Source organism: Saccostrea cucullata, unplaced genomic scaffold, assembly GCF_032062105.1.
Source record: "Saccostrea cucullata isolate Sc308-1 unplaced genomic scaffold, CSIRO_AGI_Scuc_v1 ctg10956, whole genome shotgun sequence".
Taxonomy (NCBI): Eukaryota; Metazoa; Mollusca; class Bivalvia; order Ostreida; family Ostreidae; genus Saccostrea; species Saccostrea cuccullata.
In genome coordinates this window covers 2,148-16,533 of record NW_026923730.1, presented here as the reverse complement: position 1 = coordinate 16,533, position 14,386 = coordinate 2,148, and the positions used below count along the sequence as shown (strand labels likewise).

The 14,386-nt window shown below is 32.6% G+C and overlaps 2 pseudogenes; both read left to right on the top strand.

Moving 5' to 3' along the window:
- The first annotated feature begins 3,140 nt into the window (after positions 1-3,140).
- LOC134264792 (uncharacterized) lies at positions 3,141-6,074 on the top strand (annotated as a pseudogene).
- A 1,287-nt stretch (positions 6,075-7,361) lies between these two features.
- Positions 7,362-14,143, top strand: LOC134264791 (conditioned medium factor receptor 1-like; annotated as a pseudogene).
- The last annotated feature ends 243 nt before the right edge of the window (positions 14,144-14,386 follow it).

The following is a 14,386-nucleotide window of genomic DNA, read 5'->3' as shown; positions in this document are numbered from 1 at the left end:
TATGTACTCTAAAAAGATAATAAACAATACCTACCCGATAAAGTGTAACAACCCCACTATGTTCTTATACAAAAATAATAGACAACACTAACCCCATAGAGTGTAACAACCCCACTATGTTTTTGTATAAAGATAATAGACAACAATAACCCCATAAAGTATTACGACCCCATTGTGTTTTTATATAAAGATAATAGACAACAGCCACAACACAAACCCCATAAAGTGTTAGGACAACAACTCCACTATGTACTCTAATAAAGATAATAGACAATACTTACTTGAGAAAGTGTTACAACCCCACTATGTTCTTCTATAAAGATTGCCACTATGTTATATCATTTTTAAACTTTCAAAAATACCAAACAATACTCATGATACTTTTTCCTATTTTGATAACATGCATACTCCAAAATTTGTTTTAAACTTTTTTCAAACTATTTTTAATTGAATAATCTATTTATTCTTACTGCTCATTTGAAGTTATTTCTAATGAAAATTGTTCCTTTTAATTTGCTGGTGCATGGAGTCTAAGTGTACATTATGCATCAAAAGCATACATAATTTCATTGCCAATTGTTGAATAATAATAATAATTAAAAAAGACATGATCCTGATTTTTTAAAATAATTTGATTAAACTTTTCAGTTACTTGAAAGTTGAACACAGATAAGAAACACACCGTTCACGGTAGCTCAGTCGGTAGAGCGCTCGCTCCGTGATCGGGAGGTCGTGAGTTCGCATCTCGGCCGCGACTGACCTAGTCGTTAAAATTGGTAGCAACTGTTCCTTCGCCATGCGCTCGGCACTTTGAAGTGAAAGTTGCGGGTCCTTCGGATGAGAACTTAAAAACCGAGGCCCTGTGTCAGCGGCAGGCATTGGCACGATAAAGATCCCTCACTGCTAAATGGCCCTGAATGCCGAGTAAAGGTCAAAATTTAAAGCCCTTCACCGGCATACGGTGAAGTCTCCATATGAGTGAAAAATTCTCGAGAGGGACGTTAAACAATATACAATCAATCAATCAATCAGATGAGAAACATGTCAATGAATGTAGAACACAGTAAAAAAAACATCAAAATTTGAGACAATCTTCATAGCTATTAAAAAAATAACAAAACAACTACATGTAATTTTAAAAAGCAAGTAAATAGTCAGTTGTCAAATAACTCTAAAACTTGCGTGTTATTGCTACTTATTTTAAGCATAATTTATAAATTCAAGTGAAGTTAAAAATAATGTGTAGTCTAATATCTCATCATTTTGCATTTTAAATTTGATCTTAAAACAAAAATAATGATGTACATCCTTTTGTTTAGATAATGTCTATAAACACAAGAGAATTTATATGATAACAAATTAAAATGCAGTCTAAGTGTGAAAATGCTGCACCCCACCCCCAAAAATAAAATTAAAAAAAACTGTTACAAAACAATTGATTTATAATTTACAGAAAAATAAAAATAAAACAACATAAATGTACATTTCAGTTATTTATTTCTCACATTTAAAATGAGATCGCTAATTTAAAAAGACGAAAACTGTGACTGTCAATGTATAGAAATTCACCATGCCAAATGCAATGTTCATAAAAAATCCTTTTGTCTTAAAGCTGAACACTACTCATAAACATAAGTAATTAGATATTACAGAGCTCAACTCAAAAAATATTGACTTTAAGTAAGACAAGGTCCCACATTAAACTGATAATCTATAAGTTTGCATACCAAATTACAAAATTTATTCAATTTTGACGTGATAGGGTTTGCAGTAACTTGAGAATAGACATCCAAATACTTGAAACTAGTCGTCCGTCAAGAAAATGTAATTCAAATCCAGGACCCATGTAAATGATATATTTTTTTGATCAACTTTCAAAATTCAATTCATCCTCTTTTTCTGAAAAGTAGGTCAGGTCCGGAATGTCGCCCTCTGGGGAAGGCAATGGCAAGAATGAATCGGGATTGTGCTTGTTCTTTTGAAGTGTCTATAACTCATACTACATGTATATCTGTCAAATAAAATACAGTAAAATATATTTTAAATGATAATGTTGATTTGTTTTTAAAGGTTATGTTTTAATTTATTGTACAATGATATTGTTGTCGTGATTTTATGGGCACTTAAAACATGTACTAATCATTGATCTAGATGTCTTTAATAGTTGTTTTCCTTACATTTGTGAAGTATATTCAAAATATCCGACGTTTGCTGGCATTGCTGCATGTTAATAGTGTGGCCTAGATCATCCAAGTTCCAATGATGTTCACTTTCAGTGGTCTCTAAACTCTACAAATGAATAAAAAAGCAAATGTTAATTCATTTTTATTTATAAAGTTTTGATTACCACATACAACAATGTCCGAGTTACTGCTTAAAATTCATTGCAATTTATTTACAGCATAGTTGTCATGTACTGTGAACTACTTTCTTTTATTAGTAAAAGGTGAAAATATATAAACTTTCAGGCAATTGGTTTGTCTGGAAAACTTAAATTCCTTAATAACTACAAAAACTGAACCAAGCAACTTTAACAGAAAAAAGGGATTAGCTCAGGTTTTGAGATAAACTAAAAAACTAAAGTATTTTTTTTGTTTTAATCAAATTTAGTGTTTTAATGTTTTTGTTCGGTTTTTTTTTTCTCAATCTTTTTTTGAAAAAATTAGATAGTAAGTTGGGGTGTGGAGTTCAGCAACCCTGCTTGCAGGCAAAGGCCCTGAAAAGAAATACTATTTGAGAAAATTTTCAGGGATTTTCATCTCTAAGGTCTGAAATGAACATGAAATGAACATGCCTACCTAACATATTATTGGGTGACTATTTTATACGCAGGTCCAGCACAATACCCTGATAAAGGGTATATAGCTTGATAAAGGTATATAGCTTTATCAAGGTATTACAAATAACTTGATCAAGGTATTTAATGTGATGAAAATTCAAAATGAATTCATAAAAAAAAAATTATACTGAAAGTCGAGTTCTGAGTTGTTGTCAGTAAATTCACCCATGCATGTAAAGTACTCAAACACAAAGAAATCAGTATAAAAGCATGTTGTGTGAGGAGACGTTCTTTTATGCTGTCGTTTTAATACCAGCGTGATTTTCATGCACGAGTGGACACACAGACAAAAACTAAGAACATGACTTTCAGTATTTAATTTTTAAAGATTTTTTTTTAATTTTCATTACATAAAATACCTTGATCAAGGTATTTTAAATACCTTGGTAAAGCTATATACCTTTATCAAGCTATATACTTTTATCAGGGTATTGTGCTGGACCTGATACATTTTTTTGTGACATGTAACTTCATATTTTAGGTTTATTTGAAGGACAAGTTAACTAACATATGAGTTTACATTATTTACTTACTGGTTTAACAATTTGTATAGATATATTCACTTGCATAAAGCTTAATAATCTCTGAACTCAATCTTCTAGATGCCTTGACATCCATCTTGTTTATTTTCATTTGTATATATCTACTTTCATTTTTACCTAAATAATCAATTCAATCTATCAATAATTCGTTTTTTTCTGCATATCAAATAAAAACCCACACGTAAAAGAGATTTTTTAAATATATAAAAAGTATATAAAGACGTACAAGCGAAAGAACATTTAGATAAAAAGATGTAAGTTCAATATTTCAGCATGACACAACATACTTGCCAATAAGAAAATATTAACGGTACCAAAATAATGTTACAACAGTGCATGCAGGATGGGAATGTTGGATAGGATTAATTCCTGTGCACCAAATGCATTCAGTTGCGTTATCAAAGCAGCAAGTGAGACAACAAATCTTAGCCACCTTTCTCCAGCTGAGGGAGATATTTAAAACTTCACTTATGACGCTTGCCTTGCGAGGGGAGGCTACGAGAACTCTGCAAAAGAATGACATTAATAACGTTCGAAAAATGTTCATTTTACCTGATGACTGTTGTCCCATATTCGATGCATTGCAAACATGTTTAGACGAACTGTCTCAAAGTGGATTTTTAAGACCAATTATATTTTGCTTCAGTGCAGATTTGGTGAAAAAAATGACCTGTAGGCTATCCTTGTCAGATTTCTATACCGAATTAATACTGCGTACAGCAATTCATGTTGCCGGAAACATTTTTTTAGACAGTGAAGACGTTGATCTGCTTTGGTCCACAGCAGGTTTGGAACAAGTTATTGGCAACAGAGGAACATTAAGTAGCTGCTTATCGTTCACATACTGCATTAATTATCAGAGCAATTTAGATGGCATAGCAATGGATGTTAAAAATTGTTTGATGAAGATTTGTCGTTTTCCACAGGATGTGCAATTTTTACAGCTTTATGCTGACATTCCACACCGCTAACTAAATGGGCGATATCATCCAGTGTCTGGCTGTATTGTTGGGGGTATGTGTTTCCCACGATTCTACATTTCTACGCGACGCAGAGCATTACATATCAACATTACAAAGTAACTGGACATTGCTGAGGAAAAGTGCATGTAGAATAGAATTTGTCGTCTCACAGGATTCTGTTGCTGACCATTTGCATGCTTTGGATTTTATTAATATAACGAATCTTGAATTACTTTTAGAAAGTTTTCCTATGTTGGTGCCTTTTCCCAGTCAAATTCTCACATGCATTCGTCACTTGGGCTTATGAATTTGCAAGGAACTTCAGGAACTTTTGAACGAGTATCAGAAAACAGGAAATGTGCGTGTTACCTGGCAATCCTACCAGTTAGAACTAGCCTCAGGAAAAATGTTTTGGGGAAAACCACTTTGTGGAAGGAGTACAGCATTCTCAATAAATCTGGGACTCGGAGCTCTTAGACCCAGTCGAAGTGTAACTGACCACTTTGGATTCCTACCTTTAGAAGCGTACTCAACTTGTATGCAAAACGAATACAGTATTCCACCACCAGAAATATGGACAACATCTGAGGCCATATGTAAGATGATAACGCGATCAGTGGGATTGCACGATCACTTGGATAGCAGCTATGGAGTTATTGGTAGACATCTGGTCATTGCCTTACTACATGACTTGCACGAAACTGGCAAGATGGCTAGTTTTGTTCTCTTTGAAGATTTCTTAAGACAGATGAAGTCCTGTAAGACTACTTTTAATACAGTAGGTGCTGTGACCATCAAGTCGCTAGTAAAACTCTAAACAACAAACAGGAGAACTAATGCCCTAATGATTTTTCCCAGATTGAACTTACTTTTGGATAAAAATAACATTCCATTGGCAGAGGTCATAGAGGCCGGTTTACTCGAACTGGAGCGTAAACATTTTCCAGCCGTGAACACATACGACAAACATGGAAACAAGACCCTTACTTGGTCTTTTAAGGACAAGTTTTGGGCGGTTGTGTATGACAAAGAATCGACAGATATCACCAGAGCTACACTAGTAACAATATCTGATCTAGTTCGAGGTGAACTGGAAAAACGGGGCCTAGTGTATCCAAGCAAATTAAAGAAAACACCAAAGATACTTCCCTGGTTATCAATGTGTCTTCGAAAGTTGAAAAGGGAGAAAATGGACATGGATCAAACAGTGATAAAAAATGACGTTCATAAGTTGTATTGCCCTTTTGATGCAGGGCCATTTCTTTGAATATGACAGGCTAGTGGTTCTTATGACTGATCTACCCTTAGACAAGAACAAGGTGATTGCACTAGACATTTTGTCCAAGTTACAATTAGCCAATTTAGATTCCGCAATTTGCAGTTGAATTGCTTGCACTTTACTATCCCACATAAACTGGAAATATTGACATGAGTAGAACGGAATAATAAGAAGAAGGACGAGAGAAAAGAAACAGAGGGAGTCTAAGAACTACCAGAAATTTCACAAATGATGATGGTGATCGTGAGGATGACCCTATTCTTTTTGATAAAAACATCGGACTTCTGAGAACTTCCTCCTGCTACCCGATTTCCACATCTTAAAAAGCTTCCTGGTCAGCACAAGAGCTGGAATTCCTGCATGCTCAAAGCTTGGAGAAGATTAGTTTTCACCAAAAATATGAACGCTTTAAATTACAGTGTTTAAGATCAAATATTCCTTTCCGTACTTAGGGCTTTCGAAACGAAACTGAAGAGAGTTTCAATTAAGTAAATATATACACACCGAAATGTGTTGATATTTTTACTAACTTTCTCAAGTCAGAAAGATATAACAGTTTTGGACGGACATGTAGGAGTTAGAGAGACAATTCGAGGTGATACAAAAAACATTTATTAATTGTTTTACATTCAATATTTTTGACCTATAATAATGTATTACTGATTAAATGTCTGATATTGTAATTTTTTGCAATATCTACATGTGAAATTAATAAAGGTCATAATAGTTTTGAAAGTTCATTATCATTATATTATATAAATTGCATTAAATCCGATAAAGAAACTTATGACTTATATTTCTATATAAAACGTTTATCGAAAAGTTAGATAAGTCATGTTTTTAGATTAATAAAATTGAAAACTTCATAACATAATATTTTCTGTCGAAGCTAATTTTAAATATCTATTTTGGAAGAAAGTAAAAACTTGCTATAGTTCCCTAGTAAAGTACCCAAGGAATTGATTTAGAACGTCCATTTACCCCAAGAAATATTTCTTTTCATCTGGATCATAATTTCACAAAATCCGGTAAATTCCTCAGGAGAGAATGCGCTTAATTGTTCAACACATTTTATATTTTATCAGAAGTTTAAAATCGCAAGTATTAATCTTTGTCCGCGAATGAAGCATAAATAAACCCCACACTAAAAAGTATGTCTACCGTGTTTTTCTTCTTTCAGATATTGTTTTATATTGTTGTATAATTTAGAACGTCACCATTATATGTTTCCGTAACTCTGAATGTATTATAGGGCAAGATTGGACTCTAGAATTTGACAGCTGCAAACACTTACCTAGGAACGATGAGTCTGTAAATTCATAATACACAAGGGATGTGAAGTGCTCTTACTTATCACTCAGAGCGCGCGCTAACGTTGACACAGCCAGCTGGCGTCATTTGTATCACTCCTGTAGTGTGGACGGCTCTTTTCGTAGAAGAATTAGGCAACTTTGAATTGAAGGCAGTCATTAGAGGTAAGAATTGATTTGTTTCGAATGCAAAATTTAGTAATTGGTTCTCTATGAGCAGATTCAAATAAATATTCATTTTTAAATGAAGGTATAATTATTGAGTATGTACAGACCTTGAAAGATAAGACTCAATGAAATTCTTATCATACATAAAATTAGTATGTTTTGATTTTATAAAATCAGGATATTTTCTCAAAAATTTGTTATTCCAATTACTTTGCGATGTTTACTTGTATTACAGAGTTTTCATTCGTCAATGTTAGAAGTATGGAGAAAGAAATTCTATCAGAAGGTATTTTAGTTTACATGTTTCTGGAAATATATTTTATATGGCAAGCATATTACAATTTAACATACCTGTTTCATTTTGATAGATGAAAACGACGCAAAATATGAGGGTTTGAGAGAATTCGTAATTGAGACCCTGGGAAAGTTTACAAGTAAGTTGAAAGAAGTTGGAGCCAGTGTGGAAACCCTAGAAAGAAAAGTGGATACTTTCCACTGTAATAAGAGTGGTGCACTCTAGAATTGACACTTTAGAGGAGGAGATAAAAATTCTGAGGTCGGCCGTATCAGTAAGCGACCTTAAAGAAAACATCAGAGACAAAGTCGATGAAGTAATGGATAGAATCATCTACCGTAAAGAGAAAGAGAAAGTTAACAAACTTCAGCTTGCATATATCCATTATTGGCTTGGGGTGCAGGAGACCAAATTCTCCAAGTAAGTATAACATATCTTCCGTAGATTAATGGGAAAAGATATTAATTAATGAGAAAAAAGAATGATTGTGTTGAGTTACGTTTTTGAATAATTCCCTTGTTACAAAATATTTGTAGAAAATTAAATGTTGTTTTGTGTTAAATAGCAAAATTGGTGGATATCCAAAATATAATCCAAGATAGAGTGAGGGATAGAATTTGGGCCCTAGATTGGAAGCCGGCCATTCGGGGAGATTTGTCCATCTACTTACAGGAAAAAGTAAAGAATATCGTCAAGAAGAAAAGAGCTCTTCGAGAAAAAGCAGAAAGCTGTATATCTTATACATGTATTAAACAGTTATACATGAAAGTCTCAAATTCATGAAGGATTGTTTAATGAAAGGGTAAAAAATGAATGGCTTAAATTGTCATAAGTCAATATTTATTATATATGTATTGATTTAGTTCTTGTATCATGGACATAAACTAATTTTTGTTCTTGTATTTTGTCAGATAATTCTGTCAATTGACAGCATAATTTTAATGAAAGATCGTATTGCAGAAAAGTTCTTTTGAAATGTGGAACAGTTATGAAAGCAAAATAATCACTACATTTTATCTATTGTTATATAATTTTAATGTTAAATAAATAAGCATAGCACAGATTGAAAGGTAATAAATAAATGATCTTGATATGAAATAGTTGTGTATTTAAAAGAAAAAAATGCAACGTTGCATGAATTGAATAGTCGGATTTCAATGTAATTTTTTTTAATTTTCGGGTTGCATTGACTTTACTCTGAAATTGGGGGGCTCAATTGGGCACCAGTATAATGTAAAGCGTTCGCCATACGTCAAAAAATCTTTTTCCCCGATATCATGTGATAGTAATTTACCTGAATGACCTCTAGAATAAAATGCGTATAATTAAAAATACTATTTAAAACCAATTAGACATAGCAGAAAGGAACACATCTTTGCATTCATTATTAAAGAATATTAACACGCGATATCTTAAGCATCAGGATTTTAGATTTTTTTTGAAAGCTCATCTAATTGAACATTACCTATTATCATTAATCAAGAATATCAACATACGAAGTTTAGAATGATGAACACAGTATTAACAAGAAAACGAAGACTGAAAAACGAGGCTACATCGGATTTATCCCTTCCGCGTTTGGATAATTTAAAAACTCATTCAAGTGGACTTTGTCTAGCTATCAATCAACCCAACTATGAACATTAGATATGAAGTTGAAGGTGATTAACAAGGATGAACCCTGAAAAAAGGGGTTTTCTCGGGGTTATCCCTTTAACTTCAGGGTTCAAAGTTTAAGGGTTCATTCATTTAAACATCATCTAATTATCTTATAATCCGAATTTGAACAACAGACATGAAGTTTAAGGGGAAAAACCCGGATAGACCCCGCAAAAAACGGTTAACTCGGGTTCATCCCTTTAACTTACGGGTTCACGAAGGTTTAAGGGTTCATTCGATTAAACATCATCTACTTAACTTAAAACCCAAATATGAACACCAGATATGAAATTTAAAGGGATAACCCTAAATGAACCCTGAAAAACAGGGTTAACTCAGTATTAACCCTTTAACTTCCGGGTTCGGGAAGGTTTAAGGGTTCATTCGATTAAACATCTTCTACTTAACTTAAAACTTGAATATGAACAACAGATATAAAGTTTAAGGGGATAAACCAGGATACAGCCTGCAAACAAGGGTTAACTCAGGGTTATCACTTTAATTTCCATGTTTGGGAAGGTTTAAGGGTTCATTCGATTAAACATCATCTACTTAACATGAAACCCGAATATGAACACCAGATATGAAGTTTAAAGCGATAACCCTGGATGAACCCTGAAAATCAGGGTTAACTCAGGGTTATCCCTTTAACTTCCGGGTTCGGGAAGGTTAGAGGGTTCATTCAATTGAAGTGATTTACTTTTCCTAAATCCCAAATATCAAAAACAAATATGAAGTTTAAGGGAATAAACCTAGATGGACCCCAAAAATCAGGGTTAATCAGGATTATCCCTTAAACTTCCGGGTTCGGGAAGGTTTAACCCCTTCAATCCAAAGATTTTTAGCATTTTTAGAGATATTGATATCAAGATTTTAATGCATTTTTTGGGGTATTTGTTGTGATATCAATGTACATATATTCTGAAAGTAGGTATTGGGAGGTTTCTGAAAATGATTATGAAAACATTCTTTCTGTTGCCATGGCTACGAAATATGCCCAAAATACTGAGAAATCTCTATTTAAGTTTCAATTAGTTATATATTAGCTTTTTTAGTTCAGTAAAGTATTTGAAGTAAGTAAATTTTGATGTTGAGGCTTAGCAGCATATTGTTTACCTAAAGTTTTATTCATATTCTAAGCGTTCTAGGGAGTAAATACAGGATTTCAACATTTTACGCTCCATAAGGGAAAAGGAAGAGTAACGTTGCTTAAAAGCTATCTCTTGCAATCATAGACCAAGTATTATTCATTCCATGTCTAAAATATTCTTTGCTTGACAGACAAGAAACTTAATACATGTACACTGGTACCCCTTAGTAAGTGAATGACCCCTTTTGAGATGGAGGTCAAAAAGTCAAAGGTCAAACTATTCAAAATATATGAAGATATTAAACATTCAAGATCTTGAAAACCCTTTGCTCAACATAGTATATATGGTGCAGATCTAAGAAATCTTATTTTAATTACATTGTTGATTTTCAGACAACAATTTTTGTTCACTGTAATCCTCTGAAGAGTAAATTACTTCTGGTGATTTTGGCTTTATAGAATGTTTGTCCCCTGACCAGTAATTATGTTTTTATCCCCTCGCCAAGGCTCGTAGATAAAATCTACACAACGCGGTGGATAAAAATCATATCCAATTACAAATCATGTGAGATCCTATATGTAACATCAATACAATAATACCTATAAAAGATGGTATAACCTCAAAGGTTAGTTAATGAGGTCAGTATTTGTATAATTTTTATGAAGTTAGTGTTTGTATAAAATAGGTGCAGATCTACGAGAGGAGTGGTCAGTAAACGAAGCCAAGTTAGATAACTCCGCAGGTCTGTGGACGCTTTATAGGGAAGGAACAACAGACACTCTTTTACAACAAGGAAATGTTACCAGGTATTAATATCACACTGGTAACTTAGATCCCCGAATTTGTGTCTTTCCCCACTTGTAACCTAATATATAAATATTCCCATGTTTTGCCCTGACCTCACTAGTATGCTGTATAAATATCTCTCAGTTAGGCCCTTAGTGATTGTTACTTGTATTTGATGATGATCAAATGATGTAATACATGTAACTGTTACAATTTTAAGGTTATTCTGCACTTTTCTGCCATCCAAATGATGAGCTGAACTACTGTGTCTACCTTATTCCTGGTAATCCCAAGGTGACCCCAGATGACCTTAAATATTGGCATGACAACCTGCAGACAAAGGATCCTAACAATTAGTAATCCTTAATTAACTTGTTTGTTTACTTTTACGGAAAAGTCTTACACTTCTGTATCCTTCTTGAATTAGGGGTCAGTGCACTCTATCATGAGTACATTTTAATAAGCTTATTCTATTTTCTTGATTAAAATAATTGTCTCAAAGGTTTACATTTGAATATTCTATACTTTTAGGGATCTGTTTCAATTTTGTAATTGCACTCAGGTGATTGTTGTGGCCCTTGGACTAGTTCTAAAGTTTTGAGTACAAGAATGATCGAATAGAGTCCGTGTTGTTAAATATGATGGAAGTATCCCATCACACTTGAACTTGTCTACTTAATTAATTCTTAAGTATAAAAACAGAACTACTTATGTTGGGGTTTCATACAGGAGAGGGAATACACCATATTATTAGTTTTCTGACTAGTAAGATTATAGAGTATATCAGTCACTGATATTTTGGTTTTCTACAGGGGAGGGAATACACTATGCTATGGAGGTAGGAAAGATTGCAGCGCTATTTTTAGATGAGGCCATCAAGTTGGGTAATTATGATAGTGACTTAATGAAGCTATATCATCAGCAATGGATGAACAAATTCGGATTTGATTTTAAATGGTAAGTTCTTAATATTCACTCTTGTTAATCATTTTGGACCCTTGTAAATGTTTTAAACTGATACTTGAACCTGTTAAATAGTTTCCTGTTAAATGGTGTATGCTGGAATCAGAAAGTCTATGATATAATCGTCAAACAATTTTATGTACCGCGTACCATTTTCTGTTTACAGGTCTATGATTAGGGCAGGGTATTAGTCAGAGATTTCGTATTGCAATATACAGTAAAACTCATTTAGTTCAAACATGGATTTGCAAATTCATGAATATAGGGAAGTTATCGTAGATCCCCAGCTATACAATATTTTTTGTTATTGTATTGCAATATACAAATTATCGGTATTTTTGCCCAGTCCTATCTGTGATATTTTTGTCAAATAAAGTACTAATTAATTATTTCCTATTACACGTTTATGATATTTTATAAAATAATGTACGGATTTCCTTTTACAGGTCTATGATACCTGTATTTTGTCAAATAATGTAGCGATTTCCTTTCATGATATTTTTTCAAATGATGTAACGATTTCATATTACAGGTTTATGATAATTTGTCAAATGATTTACGGATTTAGTATTACAGGTGGCGTTGAATGCGATCAACGGATTAGGGTTAGAGTATATAGAGCTCAGAGATTGTAACTGTTTTATATCACATTATACATCTCCATCTCTTTGGGTTAGTTCATAAAAATTTTGCTTACAAAGAACAGGAAAGTTTTATGTCCGAAAGTTCTGATGAATCAATCTAGGTCTAATATTGAAACATGACCAATTTTGTGCGCTACCGTATGTTTAGACAAGTTATTATAAAAGCGACTTACCATTTACAGCAGCTCGATATTCCGATCTCCTAATGTCCATATTCAGAATATTTTTCCTTTCAAATCGATGATGATGCACAATTCGATCAATCAATGACTAGTAATTAGCTAACATTTGGTAAATGTCTAAATTGAAATTGTGATTAGAATTTAAATTTAAATTTTTATGGCATTGCACTTTGAATCCTTTCAAGTATTTCTTCATTACGTCAAAACACAAGTGACGCTTCTCATGAATATTTATGAGATAACGTCAAAAATTGATCATGTGACCACATTCCTAAACAACGCATGATAGTACATTATTTTACGAAATATCTAAATTCTCATTTTAAAAAAAACTGTGTTTAAAAATCACTTAAAAAATGGTTTTAAGCCCAACTTGGGGTTTGCAGTTTGTGGCTTCTTTTTTAGATTTTGTCGATTGCGATCGTATATACGAGTATATTGTTGACCGCCTTCCACGGCACTTTTTTTAGCGCCATATTTACAAGGACAGGTATACTAGAAGTGTTCTCGATTTTATATTTACAGGTCTACATGTATTATATTTTGTCAAAAGGTGTACCGTTTCCTATATATAGATAGGTCTATGATATTTTGTGAAACAATGTACCGATTTCATATTTACAGGTTTATGATATTTTGACAAATGATGTACCGATTTCTTTTTAAAGGTCTATGATATTTTGCCAAATGAAGTACCGATTTCATATTTACAGGTCTATGCTATTTTGTCAAATGATGTACCTATTTACTATTACAGGTCTATGATATTTTGCCAAATGATGTACCGGTTTCCTATTTTACTGGATGCCTCAGCTGCAGCACTTCAGAGGAAGGGTGACAAATTTCTGGCTAAATGGGCAGATACCATGACAGGTAAATTAAGGATAAATAACACAAACAAACTTTTTTCAGAAATCAGCATTATTTCTTATAGATTTACATTTAAATTGACAATTAAATTATCACTATCTAATACTCATTAGACAAAAACAAAATGATATAAAATATGTTCCCCCATACTTAAGTATGCAAACATTAAAAATATTACATCGTATTTTGGATAAAAAGTGTTACAAGTTAAAAAAAAAGTTTGTTTGGTATTTTTGATTCCCTTCAGTTTGAACTGAAAAGCACCTGGAATGAAAATACATTTTATTTGATTTTTCTAAAATAAAACTGATGATGTACTTGTATAGCAACCTAATATTCATAATTAGAGTTGCATTTATGGGCAAGAAAATTTTCTTTTAGAAGAAAAACTTTTCTCTCAACTTGTTTTTATAATTCTTTTTATTTTACAGGTCGAGTCCCTATAAAATACATGCTGAAACCGGAGTTTTCATTAACTATAGGGTATGAGCTTATCAGACTTTTAATAACAAAATATAGTGCATCAAAAGAAAATCAAAATAAAACTAAATGACAATCTGTTGCTTACAAGAAATAAAGGTTTTAAACAGTTTTTGTAGTAGCTCATTTTAATATATGAAATCCATTTGCAAACTAAACAATATTATTTCTTACCAGTTATTGTTTTGTCTTCCCACAAATTTTTATTAAAATAGAAAATTTCATAACTCCAAATTTTCTATTTTAATAAAAATTTGTGGGAAGACAGTTTCCTTGTACATTGAATTTTTTCTTAGATCCCTTACAATAAACAATG